Source organism: Monodelphis domestica, chromosome 2 (genome assembly GCF_027887165.1).
Source record: "Monodelphis domestica isolate mMonDom1 chromosome 2, mMonDom1.pri, whole genome shotgun sequence".
Classification (NCBI taxonomy): domain Eukaryota; kingdom Metazoa; phylum Chordata; class Mammalia; order Didelphimorphia; family Didelphidae; genus Monodelphis; species Monodelphis domestica.
Window position 1 is genome coordinate 356,024,692 of NC_077228.1, and position 14,624 is coordinate 356,039,315.

General features: G+C 33.1%; 1 protein-coding gene across 2 annotated transcripts in view; it reads left to right on the top strand.

Moving 5' to 3' along the window:
• The window catches only part of FUT9 (fucosyltransferase 9), a 267,862-nt gene that overhangs the window by 116,115 nt on the left and 137,123 nt on the right, over nt 1-14,624 (top strand). For both annotated transcript variants that reach the window (XM_007484337.3, XM_007484334.3), the window contains exon 2: nt 12,704-12,807. The gene's annotated coding sequence lies outside the window, so the exon portion shown is untranslated. The remainder of the gene's footprint in view (nt 1-12,703; nt 12,808-14,624) is intronic.

The following is a 14,624-nucleotide window of genomic DNA, read 5'->3' on the forward strand; positions in this document are numbered from 1 at the left end:
CAGTTTTCTAATCTGTATATTGAAGAGTTTGGATTAGGTGAATTTTAATATTCTTTCTCTAGTTTTAGCATTGTATGAAATTGATATGTCAAATGTTATTTATTTATGGATTCATGGAAATTTATACCATAACAATTTTAAAACCCCTTTTTCAAATTAATTGCCATACTGTTGATATTCAACCAAACTTTCAAATTTCTCAATAGTCCCCTGACATTAGTTACTATGTAGCTATAAAGCAGCTCAGACATTGAAATACAGGCAGCCATTTAAAGTCTGGAGATCCTGAATCTTTAGATTTCAAAGATATCTAGGAAATTAATTGTAGGCTTTGTCCACAGTCTGCCACACATATCTTTTCGGCTTTCTTTTAAAGAAATATGTATTGAAAAACATTTCTCATTAGTTATCCAGCAACAGTGATAGAGGGGAGATGTAAACTCATTTTGTTTGGGGGAACTGCAAAATTAAAGGGCATAGGGTGGTTATTGAAAACTATACAATTTGACATTCTGTAAAAACAAGTGTCAGTCTCCTGCTGGGCACAAGCTACTAACAAAACTCCCAAATGAGGCCAGAATGTGATTAAAATGTAATTGAGAAATATTTAATAGTGTAACAAAAATACAGTACCACATAGATAATATTAATCTGTGGCTTTATAAGACAATATGCTGCCTGGAAGGATTTTTGAGTTTGACACCATTGTTTGAAATAAGCTTTTCTTTCAAAGAACCACTAAAGGTTACTTGCCTTGTGGGATCTTGGGGTCTGTGAAACATAGATTTTTTAAAAATTGCATTTATATAGCACTTTGGACCAAGTGCTAAAATCACTTATTGTTCTACATACTTTATAAATAGTATCATGCATGCAGTTATACAATTATGACCACACAAAAGGGTCATCTGACTCATCAAATGTGGGATCCCCAGCTGGGCAGATGAGCAGCATCATTTTTTTAAAATTTGTGATGTATTGACACTGGATTTGTGACTGGTTTGCTCCAGTGATTTTATCATTCTGGTAAATCAGCCTGGCTTATTGCCATGATTCCTGCTCCCCTCTTCCAGATTCTATGATGCAAAGAAAGATGTATATCTCCTAACTCCCTCTATTAGTAAGATATCCTTTGGGACTCTCTCATTAGACATGACAATCTCCCAGGTGCCCTCTACAGAAGGGAGCTTCTATCCTAAGAATATAATGGAAAGGGGCATATAGGTGGCACATTCATTAGAGTGCCAGGTCTAGAGACAGAAGATCTTGGGTTCAACTTTGGCCTCAGACATTTCCTAGGTATATGACCCTGGGCAAATCATTTAACCCCAACTACCTAACCCTTACCATTCTTCTGCTTTGGAATCAATATTAGTATCAATTCTAAGGAATACTGTAAAGATTAAAAAAAAAAGCATAATAGACCTTGATAATGACCTGACTTACAAAGTATTCAGGTCTACACCTACTCCCTTACCATTTTCAGTACACATGTGTGCATGCTCAAGAGCACATTCACACTCACACACACTTTTGGGGGAGTGTGTATAAGCTGCTTGACTTATAGCAAAACAATTCATGAATAAAACATTTCCTCAACTAGTAAGAACTTGCTTTATATATAATATACATATATAATATTTTCAACATAGAAAGGAGTAATGCTTATTGGAAACAATGCAAAGTATATTACAAAGATATGTGAAACAATTATAACCTCAATATTTTCTCTGTGAAAATGTAACAATTAGTAAAATAAAATGTATAACAGTCTCTTAAAAAAGAAATATATACATATACACAGACATAAATATGTATATATAAATAAATGTAATCTGCCTGTATCAAAACATATTGTCCTTGTGTAGTCCCTTATGAGTTTTCATTTGTGTTTACCTTTTTATGTTCCTCTTGACTACAAGTTTTTTTTTTTCAAAGTTCCTATGCAGCTCCGGTCTTTTCATTATGAATTCTTAGAAAATTCCTATTTCATTAAAGATCCACTTTTTTGCCCTAGAGGATTGTGCTTCATTTTATTAAGTAACCTATTCATGATTGCATGCCTATATGTTTTGACTATTGAAATATTATATACCATGCTCTTTGTTTTTTTAAAAATATTTATCTTCTGCTGAGAATCAATACTAAATATCAATTCCAAAGCAGAAGAATGGGTAAAAGCCAGGAAACTGGGGGAACATCAAGGCTGGTCCTATTGCTGCTTTTTGGTAGTATTTAATTTTGTTTTATTCTAGGATTTCAGTGACAGTTTTGACTGTGGACCTGCAAGCTTTCAGTATTTCCAAAGTGGTCTGATCCAGGAAAGATTCTGATTACTGCATTCCTACCATGAACTCTACAAGTTCCTGACCTGGATTTTGATTTGTACAACATGCCTATGAGCTTGTCCCTAGTTAGAGTTCTAGGGGACTTCCTGGACTTAGCCATTATCAGCCAAGTTGAAAGCTCTGAAATGCCAGAATTGCATGCCTCATTTTGGTTTGATATTCCTACCCTGGTGGTCCCAATAGGCTTCAGGCTGGACTAGAAGCTGGAACTGACACCCTGCCCTATTCCTGGAATCAAAACTATACAATTACCATTTCTTTCCTTACTTAAGTTATTCCATAAGGCTTTTAATAAGGTCTTTAAAAAATTCTGAGTACCAGATAAAACCACGTGGGCTGCCCCTCAGTTTTCTCTCCTTAAACAATAACCATCCTACCTCCTTTTCCTATCAAACATATTCTGAATTGTGCCTGTGCATTAAGGAGCAAATTTAGAAGTTCATTCTTGGGTACTTGGTCCTGTTATAGTTTAAATATTCCATCCAGAAGGATGGTTCTTAACTTTTTTTGTGTGTTGTGGATGTACCTGGCAAGGAGTTGGTGATTCAGGATCAGAATTCAAGAAATCAATTAGGGATAGATTTATAGACTGGGAATGAACTGTATAGAATTGATTGATTAACATATGGGAAGTAATGAGGTTAATAAAGAAAAGTGAGAGAGAAGAACGGCCAGGAAAGAGCCTTCTTAGGGGCAAGTCTTAGATGATGATCTAGCAAAAGGACCAAAAAAAGTTGTCAAAAAGATAGAAAGAGAGCCTGATCACCGCAGAGCTTTAGAGAGAGCCACTATTAAAGTATACCTTAGACACCAGGTCTGGCAAGTTACTAAATATCTCAAGGAACTATCAAATAATGTTTGGAGGAAAGGGGGTAAAAAAGCTTGTTAAATGCCATGTACTATGCTAAGCACTTTGTAGCTATCTCATTTAATAGGGGTGCTATTTCCTGTTTCCCACATGGCCAATCCAGTAGTCTTCTAACAATCTTTCCACTCATTCTTTGTTTTTCAGTTGAACTTTGTTATATAAAACACAAGAGTCTCCTAAACTTCATTTACCAGCCTTTCAGGATTCTGAGAAAATAAGGATTCTGGATCCCCAAAGACAATAAATATAGCTTCACATCTGATTTGGATAAAGAAATATGGACTGGAGGAGATAAGATTTGGGAACCTAATCATAACCCCCACACTTTTTTCAGCAGTCAAAATATTCCATCAGCTGTACCCATATATCCTAGTCTGGTGGCTCTGTAAGACTGCCTAAGGGAAGTGCAGCAATGTGTATAAGCACTTTCATACCACAGGGAAAAGAAAGCAGGGTTGACTGACCGATAAAATGGAGATCTCACAGCAAGTTAGCTAGCAGCAAAACTCTATTTAGGACACCCTGATGTTATGCACTCCATCTGTGTGCTGCTTCTGCTCCAGAATCACCACCAAATTTTTGATCTTCCCTGTATTGCAGCCCAGCTTGTCAACCCTTCTCCTGCTCACCTTTGTTCTAGTGCCTGTATCATAGATTACTCCTGCTGGTACCAAATATCCTTCATCATTGGAATGAATCTCCTGTGTCTCCTGAAAGAGAGCCCTTTTGCTTTTACCTTCTTATATCAGTGGTCAAGATATCTCTGCTCTGCATCTGAAGAAGTTCAAATTCTTATGCCCATTTCTACTTCCTTCTAAAGGAAATAATCGAATTAGCATTATATAGCATATGGTGGAGGAGGAGCAGTGGGTAAAGCATCAGTCCTCTTGTTATTTATGTGCAGTAGGCAAGCCTTTTCTGTAGAGAATTGAGTGCTCCAAAGCATGTAATTTGTCCTCATTTCCATGAAGACATAGTTCCCAATATTAATGACTCTGAAGTCTTCAATGCCCTCTTTTTTTTATAATTCAGCCACAGAAATTGTCTCAATGACCTCTTCAAGCAGTAAATTCTATTTGTTTATCATAAACTGCATAAAGCAATTTTCTTTTATTTGTTCTGAATTTCGGTGTCCTTAACTCTCTTCAGGTGAATTTCATTAAGAAGCTTTTATTCTTTGGTTAGGGTATAAGATCATAAGGAATGACTGTTCAGTTTTCCAAAAGTTTTAGAAATTTTTAAGTACTTAGCTCAAGATTTTTTTCTGATTTTATACTTTATAAGGTATTTAATGCTATGTTATACCATATCTCTAAGCTTTATGTTTATTTTAAATCCCATTACACAGTACTTATAATCATCGTTGTTTCCTATACTCTGACCTTTTCATTACTCATTCTATCCTCATTTAATTGAGTTAATCATAATTAGATAGCACAATCTATTAGATAGCACAATCTACTGTGACTACTATGTGGGTTGATTGAAATGTCTGAGGAAACAAAAGTTCCAGCTTCCTATCACTTTCATTAAACTATGCATGCCAATTGCATTACAAACCAGGAGCAGGCCTCCTCATCTTGGCATTGGACCCCCCAGTATAAGGAAAGACAGTTTTTATGCATTAAAAGCAAACAATTATTAGGATATAAAATAAGTTGCGAGATTAGATAGTCTGATTTCTGATTGGCAGAAAGATTAGGAGCTTTTCTGTTTGGGCAGAGGACAGAACAGGTGCAATTCCCTGAAATCAGAAAAAGAGTTGCCCCACCTATCCCCCATCCCCTTCAGGGGACTATATTCAGTCAAAGGATCATGGAAACAATAACTAACTGACCAGTACAGGGCTAGTTTTCAGATAAGACATGGATTGATTCAGATGTATAATTGTGAGAAAACTTTGTGGCAGTCTTTAGTTCTGACTGGGTTTCTGGTCAACATTACATAGGTTCTTTGGTAACGGGTCTCTAAGTAACATGTCGAGGTGGTCCAGCTTCTCATACATGCAGGACTAGATTTAAACTGCAATAATGTTTTCTCACAATTCTCCTAACTGAATAGTTTTTTTCACAAGACAAAAATTGGACTAGAACAAAACAAAATGAGCTAGAACCAGAATTGAGTCAGGAGATGGAGTCAGTATGGTTCACTCAATTCCCACAGTGCATGATTGAAACCTCAGGCATTTTTATGTGCACTTCTACCTGTCGCAAATGAAGCATTCTTTTATTTAGATAAATGCTGCTTTTATTTTGAGTAAAAATGTCTAGCTTTGACCCTCCACTATTCCCAAACCCTTCTTATTCAGGCCCATTAGACAAGTGTTTTGGAGAGTTTTCATGTTGTTTTTAAATATGTGAGATTTAAATTAATAACCAATAACTCCAAGTATTTATTATATTTATAAAGTTTATTAACAATCACTTGAAGTAGAAAGAAAATAAACTAAAAGAAGTAGAAGTTCAAACCTAATTATCTAGCAAAAAGTAAACCCACATGATTAAGTTCTCTTGCTTGCCCAAAAAAACTGGCTTCAGCAGCGGCAATTCAGGGAAGACAGAGAGAGGCAGGGCTACACAAAACTTATATCCTCTCTATGTTAGCATGTAGTTTGAGAAGGAAAGTGGGATGCAGAGAATTGGGATCCTGGGGAGCAGATTCTAATTACACAAATAATATGCAACTATTATTTGCTTTTGCTTTAAATTTATTAAAGATCCTTAATTATACTTCCTAGTTCCCAATTTAATTAATTTAACTAGAGTTTATTGAATAGAAAAAGTATTCCATCAATCTACAAGTATTTATTGAATGCCTACTATGTGCCAGGTACTATGTTAAGTGTAAAGGATACAAATAGAGACTGGAACTGTGATTATATTAGTATAAGGAGCTTCTTCTACCAAAACAACTGAAAGATAGTTTATATATATATAGACATATAAACTATTTATCTTTTAGTTGTTGCATAGGTCATTGAGAGAATAAGTGATTTGCCAAGGACTACAAAGTAGGTAGATTCCGGAGGCTGGACCTGAAGCTGAGACCTCCTGGTTCTAAAGTTCTAGCTTCTTGGTTCTGTGCAATATCCATCGGCCACACTACCTCACCAGGTTAGTTTATACAAAGACATATATATATATGTACACACACACATACATACTTGCTTTCAAGGAACCTACATTTTATCAATGTCTATTACTCTGAACTAAAAAAATCATAATACTGATAGCAATAGAGTAACATCTCACTTTTTGAAAAGGTCACTTATCCAGTTATTTCAACCATCTGGGTAACAGAAGAGCCATAAAGAAATAAAATTTGTCAAATGAGCTGCACATTCTTTGGACCAGTTTAAAGTCAATCTAAGCTTTAACATGAAATTTGAGTGAACAAAACAGGAAGGAAATATAGAAATATAGACTATTGGTATTGAAAGGGCCTGTAGAGATCATCTAATTCATCCTCCTCATTTTAGAGAAAAGGAAAATGAAGCCCTGGGAGGTACAATTTGGGGAAATTAAAGAGTATGGTTGAAGTCCTTGGCTTGCATAAGCATAACCTTAGGCTATGATTATGTCTATGCATAAAACTACTTTAACTGAATTCAGATTTTTTTAAATCTATTGAGTTCTGTGTAACAAACAGGTGTAAGAAAAAGTGAAATGAATTAAGAGATAGAGGGAGATTTGTTTATTTGGGGGTCTGCAGCTTGCCAGGTACCTACATTTCAACCTTGACAACTCCAGTCTTTCGTCTCCGGTTTCTCTCTGGAAGCTTGAGTGTCTCAGGAAGGAAAGGAACATTTTGGCAAAAAGGGCAGTAAATGGTGGGAGGCAAGTTTTTGTTGTTTTTGTTTTTTCTTTGTGAAATCATTTTATCCTGAAACTTCAAAGGAAGTAAATTACAACCAACCACAGAGGTACTCATCAAGTGAGATCTAGTTGGTTAAGTGCTGAGTTCTACAATTATCTTTCCCCAACATTTTAGTGTTATCTTTTTCCAAGACATCTAATCTCTCTGCAGAGCATTTTTCATTTCTGTAAATTGTGTGTTTGGAAAGTAGAAAGGAGATTCTGCTTATCTTCTCTGCCACAAAGGGGTATTATGAGATAGTGAAGCAGTGGGACTGGGCAGGTAGTTCTCTGGGAGGGACTCTAGTCACCGGCAAACATGGTCACAGGCATTTAACAGCTGTGTGATCCTGGACAAATCCCTCAAGCTCTGTTTACCTCAATTTCTTCATCTATAAATGGGTGATAATAATAACACTACCTCCCAGGGTTGTTATGAGAATCAAATGAGTTAATAATTATAAATTGCTTAGCATAGTGCCTAGCATATAGTAAGTGATATATAAATGTATATAAAATATAAATTTACTTATTATTGTTAGATCAATGTTAAAGCAGAAATGGAATCCAAACATAGTTGCTTACACCATTGATTCCCTCTTTACTTTGTAGCTGATTGTTTATTCTATACTGAAGATGTTTCCCATACCAAAGCCTCCTTTGCATGTTATTGGACCAGCTTCCCTCCTTACTTGAATGTTAACACATCATAAGCTCAACAATTCAGCAAAAATCAACAACTGCTTGCCTCAGCAGAAATCTGACTTTAAGGTGTTCATTTAGGGAAGCAAAATGCTGAGATGGAAGGTGAAAATCTTACCCCGTTTTGTTTTTATAGTGCAAAATCTACACATTTTGCATAAAGCCAGACCTTTGACTAAATTTTTTCCTTTTCATTTGATCTTTCGCACTTTATTTATATGACTAAATCTACACTGAAAAGACAACAGTGAGAAATATTCTCCAAACATATATTTCAATATCAACACATAGAGAAATTTTAGTTACCTTCATAGGACTTTCTTTTTTCTTTTATTTTTATTGTCATACAAAACACTTCCATTTAGTTATTATAAAAAGAGCACACATACAAAACCTAACAAAACCATAAGTATACTAATGGGAAAGATAGTATGCTTTGATCCTTATCCTTCCAATTCTCTACAGTTCTTTTTCTGGAGGTGGATAGTATTATCCCACATCATGAGTCATTCAGGATTGTCTTAGATCATTGCATTGCTGAGAGTAGTCAAGTTTTCACAGTTGATCATCATACAATATTGTTACTGTATACAATGTTCTTTCAGTTCTGCTTATTTCCCTCAGCATCATTTAATGCAGATCTTTCCAGCTTTTTCTGAAATCATCTTGCTTATCATTTCTTATAGCACAATAGTATTATTCCATCACCAACACAGACAACATTTTGTTCAGCCATTCCCCAATTGATGGATATCCCCTCAATTTCTAATTCTTAGCCACTACAAAAAAGAGCTTCCATGGATATTTTTGTATAAATAGGTTTTATCCTCTTTTTGTGATCTCTTTGGGATACAAACTCAGTATTCCAGAATCAAAGGACATGCACAGTTTTATAGCCCTTTGGTCAGAGTTCCAAATTGCCATCCAGAATGGTTGGATCAGTTCACAACTCCCCAACAATGCATTAGTGTTACAATTTTGCCTCATCTCTAATATTCGCCACTTTTCTGTACTGCCGTATTGACCAATCTGATACATGTGAGATGATACTTCAGCATTGTTTTAATTTGCTTTTCTCTAATCAATAGAGGTTTAGAAGATTTTTTATATGATTTTTGATAGCTTTGATTATTTTACCTGAAAACTACATGTTCAGAGCCTTTGACCATTTGTCAATTGGGGAATGACTTGTATTATTGTAAATTTAACTTAATTCTCTAACAGATTAGATAAATTAGATCTTTATTGGAGAAATTTGTTGTAAAAATTTTTTCCTACTTTGTTTTTCCCTTCTAATATTTGTTAACATTATTTTAATTTAATATTATCAAAATTGTTCATTTAAAATCTTATAATGCTTTCTATCTCTTGTTTAAATTCTTCCCTTCTCCAAAGATCTACCAGGTAAACTATTCTATGTTCCCCTAATTTAGTTATAGTATCACTCTTTATACCTAAATCATATATCCCTTTTGACCTTATCTTAGTATAGGGTATGAGATACTTCTGCCTAGCCATACTGTGTTTTCCAATTTTCTGAGCAGTTTTTGTTAAACAATGAGTTGCTACTGGACTTTGTTGATAATACATAGAAATGCTAATGATTTCTGTGGATTTATATCCTGTCACTTTATTAAAATTATTATTTCAGCTATTTTTAAATTTTTATTCCCTAGGATTCTCTAAGTATATCATTATGCAATTTGCAAAGAATGATAGCTTAGTTTCCTCATTGCCTATTTTAATTTTTTCAATTTCTTTTTCTTCTATTCCTAAAGCTAGCATTTCTAGTACACTATTAAATAAAAGTGCTGATAATGGGCATCCTTGCTTCATCCCTTATCTCATTGGGAAGTCTTCTAACTTATTTCCATTGCAGATGATACTTGCTAATGCTTTTAGGTAGATACTACTTATCATTTATAGAAATGATCCGTTTATTCCTATGTTTTCTAGTGTTTTTAATAAGAATGGGTGCTGTATTTTATCAAAGCTTTTCCTGCATTTATTAAGATAATAATGTTATTTTTGCTCATTCTGTTATTGATATGCTCAATTATGCTGACATTTTTCCTAACATTAAACTAACCCTGCACTCCTGGTATAAATCCCACCTAGTAAGAGTGAATGATCTTCATGTTATATTGCTGTGGTCTCCTTCTAGTATTTTCTTTAAATTTTTTGCATCTGTATTTATTAATGAAATTGGCCTATAATTTTCTATCTCTGTTTTTGTTCTTCCTGAATTAGGCAACATTCCCATATTTGTGTCATAAAATGAATTTGACAGGATTCCTTCTCTGCCTATTTTCCAAAATAGTTTGTATAGTATTGGTGTTAATTATTCTTTAAATGTTTGATAGAATTCAGTTGGGAATATATCTGCCCCTGGGGATTTTTTCCTAAGAGAGTTCGTTGATGGTTTATTCAATTTCTTTTTTCTGAGATGGGATTATTTAAGTATTCTATTTCTTCTTTTTTGATCTGGGCAATTTGTATTTTGTAAATATTCATTTCACTTAGATCATCAGATTTATTGGCATATAATTGTGCACAATAGCTCCTAATGATTGCTTTAATTTCTTTGTTGTTAGTGAGTTCACACTTTTCATTTTTATATCAATTTTTTTCTTCTTTCCTTTTTTAAAATCAAATTAGTGAATGCTTTGTCTATTTGTTTTGTGAAAACAACAAAATCATCTTCTACTCTTATTTATTAGTTTAATGGTTTTTCTTTCATTTTTATTAATTTCTCTTCATTTTTAGGATTTCCAATTTAGTGTTTAATTGGAGATTTTTAATTTGTTCTTTCTCTAGTTTCTTAGTTGCATGTCCAATTCAATGATCTATTTTTTTTCTCTATTTTATTGATGCAAGCATTTAGAGATATAAATTTTCTCATAAGGACTGCTTTGACTGTATTCCATAAATTTTGATATGTTATCTCATTGTCATTAATTATATTATTGTTTCTATAATTTGTTCTTTGACCTACTTTTTAGCATTAGATTATTTAGTTCCCAAAGAATTTTTTATTCGTCTTTCTATAGACTCTTATTGATTATTTTATTGTCTGAAATTGATGCAATTATTATTTCTTCTTTTCTGCATTTGGCTGTGAAGTTTTTATGTCTTAATATATGATCAGTTTTTGGGTAGGATTAGATTAGATATATCTAATCTATGTGTTCAATTTCTCCAGAGATCTATTAGTTCCAATTTTCCTTAAATTTCAATTACTTCTTTATTGTTTATTTTTTCATTTTGATTTATCTAGATCTGAAAGGGAGAAGTTGAGGTTCCCTACTATTATAGTTTTACTGTCTATTTCTGCTTGTTCAGTTAATTTCTCCTTTAAAAATTATAAAGTTATACCAATTTTTGTATATATGTTTAGTATAGATATTACTTCATTATATCTATAGTACCTTTTCACAAGTTATAATTTCCTTCCTTGTCTCTTTTTTCTTTTGACTTTCTTAAAAATTTACTTATTGAATTCCCTGATCCCCTCCCCTACTTCTACTTAAGTGAAAAAAAAAAAATCTCCTTCTTCTTCTTTAGGTCCTGTACTTTCCCTTAAGGAAGTAGACTTTGTACTTTCTAATGGACAAACCATATTATAGTTATTTGCAAATGTGTTTATACTCTGCAGACTAAAATTTTATTATCTCCATTAGAATGTGGGACTGTGTCTTACTTATCTCTCTTATTTCCTTCAATATCACAGCACAACATTTTCCATGTATTAGATGCTTAACATGTGTTTGGTGAATTGAATTGGATTGATCTTTTTGAAAAATTATTTTATGATTGTATCAAAAATATGATGAATCACTATCTCAGAAACAAAACAAAATAGAGCATTCAGAATATAAAAGTCTGAAATAAGATATATGATGTCTTTTAGCATGCATGCCCATTTACTTATCTTAAACCATAAGAATATTCATTTATCCTTATCCTATTAATATTAGATTTTTAATTTAATAACTTTAATTATTAATATTATGTATAAACTGACCTATAAACTGCATTTTCTTTCCAGATACATGAGAAGTTGAATCAATTATTTATAATTTTACTAAAGTTTATAGGGATTAATAATGACAGAGGTTTTATTCAACCCTAAAAATTACATGTTATAATTTGGACATTTAGTGAGATTGACATCCTGAAGATTTAAGTAGATAACAGGAGTAGGACCAGCAACAGTTATAAGCTATGGCTAGCAGATTAGTGATAGGTAAGTGGCCAGTGAATAAAGCATTAGACCTGGAGTCAAGAATCTTGTTTATATTCAATCAAACATTAGATACTTACTATCTATATGATCTAAGCATGTCATGTAACTTTTCTAGGCCTCGGTTTTCTTTTCTGTAAAAATGAGAGAAATAATAGCAATGACCTCCCAGGAATTTTGTGAGGATCAAATGGAAAATCTTCAGTAAAATACTTTTAGCAAACTATGTAGTAAAAAGTCTTTAGCACAGTGCTTGGCACATAGTAGGTAATATATGAATGCTAGCTGTTGTTATGAATGGTATTGTTTTTTTAAAACCTTTATCTTCTGTCTTAAAATTGGATTCTAACTATTGTTTCTAAGGCAGAAAACCAGAAAGGGCTAGGCAATTGGGGTTAAGTGCCTTGCCCAGGGTTACACAGCTAAGAAGTATCTGAAGCTAGATTTGAAACCAGGTCCTTCTGCCTCCAGATCTGGCTCTCCATCCACTGAATCACCTAGCAACCCTAGTAAATGGATTTTAATAGCACTGACCTGAAATAGAAAATGAACATATAAAATATTGCTATTTAATAAATTATATCCAGAAAAATTTGATTTTCAGGACAAATGAAATTTTTTTCTACTAGTTATCTTTTAACATGTTTATCTAATGAATGTGTTTCTTCCTGTTTTTCTTTTCCTATAGGCTTATAAAGCAAGAGTTCAAGGATTGGACAACAAATTAAAACATTAAAAACCTGCCCTGTCTTTCTGTCCTCTTATAATAATCCATGATATAGTCTTCAAATTGTAAGTAAGCTAACTTGATGGTGGAGTTTGGGAGGGAAAATGTGAAACTACACCTTACAAAATGCTTAGATTGCTTCAGCAAATGATCATCTAAAGCTCTTTAGGAGGACATGATAGTTAGAGAAAATAACTCTCTCCATTAGTATGTGTCTTTGAGCAGTGGTTTCAAAATCTTTAGTTCAAGATTAAAGTCAGTTATGACAAATTGCCCATTATAATTAGATGGTACTAACTGTATAGTTTCTAATCTTTTCAAATATCTTATACCTTTATAGTCTTGGAAAATTTTTTTATCCTTGTTCATGCTTTCAAGTGAGTTGAAATTAAGTCTTGTTAAACATTATTGACTGCTAACATGGCAATACCACTGGAATTACTTCCTGTAAGAATATTTTTTTCCAAGTCAGCTTATTTTCTAAGCTCGAAGGTTTTCATTAATTAAAAAAAAAAGTCTTGGCTATATGGAAACTGTACTAAAATATTTCAGTAAAAAATAAAATCTGTCCACCAGATACTTGGTCTATATATGTCTCTAACCATTAGGGACTACATTAATTGACTCCAATCAACTAATTGACCAGGCATTGGGTATTTTGTGATTATAGTCACAGAGTCACGAGATCTGGGACAATTCACAAGTATGTGGTAGAAATAGTTTATTATAGGTGGGTGTGTAGACACTGCCATGGAAATTCTTTGATTATTATTAGAAGGAAAAGGATTAGATATATTATTATATTAGTTATTACAACCCTATCAAAGTCAAGAACAAGTTATATCAATGAAAATGAAAATGAACTTTATGTAAACTAGTTTTTATTGGGCATATTTGATTGATAACTGAAATCCAATATGTTTCTCTCTCATTTTATAGCTGTCAGAAACCAGAATTGTAACTCCCCTCCTCCCTTCCTGTAGACTATGATTCATTTTATTGATACATATATGACCATACTATACATCTACCATGTACCTTTCTATTTAAGGAAGAAACAATAATGTTTTCTAATTATAGGGATCACCTTTCTTCAGGGCTTGCAAATATAATCCCATTTAAATTTCCCTTGGGAATTCTAGACTATATTGCTAACCTCATTTCCTCCTCCTATAGAGTGGCATAAGTGATAACCCATGCCAGTGCCAGAATCAAAAATTGAAACATGAACTGCTTCAGGGAGAAATCCAGTAAACCGAGTAAGATCTATATGCCTTGAGACAGCAAGGTGGATCAGTGGAGAAAGTGGATAATGGGTCAGGTCTGGAACTGGAAGGTCTTGGGTTCAAATCTGCCCTCAGACACTTCATCTAGAATGGGAATGTCCTTTTTCACAAAGAACCTAAAACCTTCTTAAAATATTTGAAGCATATTCCATCTTGTCCTTTGTCTTAAATATTCATCATCAAGAATAGTTCCTTTTCATATGTGGCATATAACTTTGCCTTAAAAATTCAGAACAAAAATTTTAATTGATTGTATTATTTTTAATCCTGTTCTTTATTTTTCTGTAGATGGGAAAGCAGATATGAGAAATGAAATGAGAATTCTTTTAGATTCCAATTTGTTAATTAAATTAATCTGATTATTAAGTTTTAAAAGAATCAAATAATTTATTCTTTTTAAAATCTTATCATGGAAGCTCAGTTTTAAAATGAGATAATTTAGATCCAATGAGGAAAAGCAAAGTCAAGTTTCCAATTCTAAATCCAGTACTCTTTCTGAGAGACTATGGTCTTTTTTTTATGTTTGTTATATAAATAGATTTTTTTCCCTTTATTCCAAAGATCATCGCAAAATAAACTTTTAGATTTTCCTATTT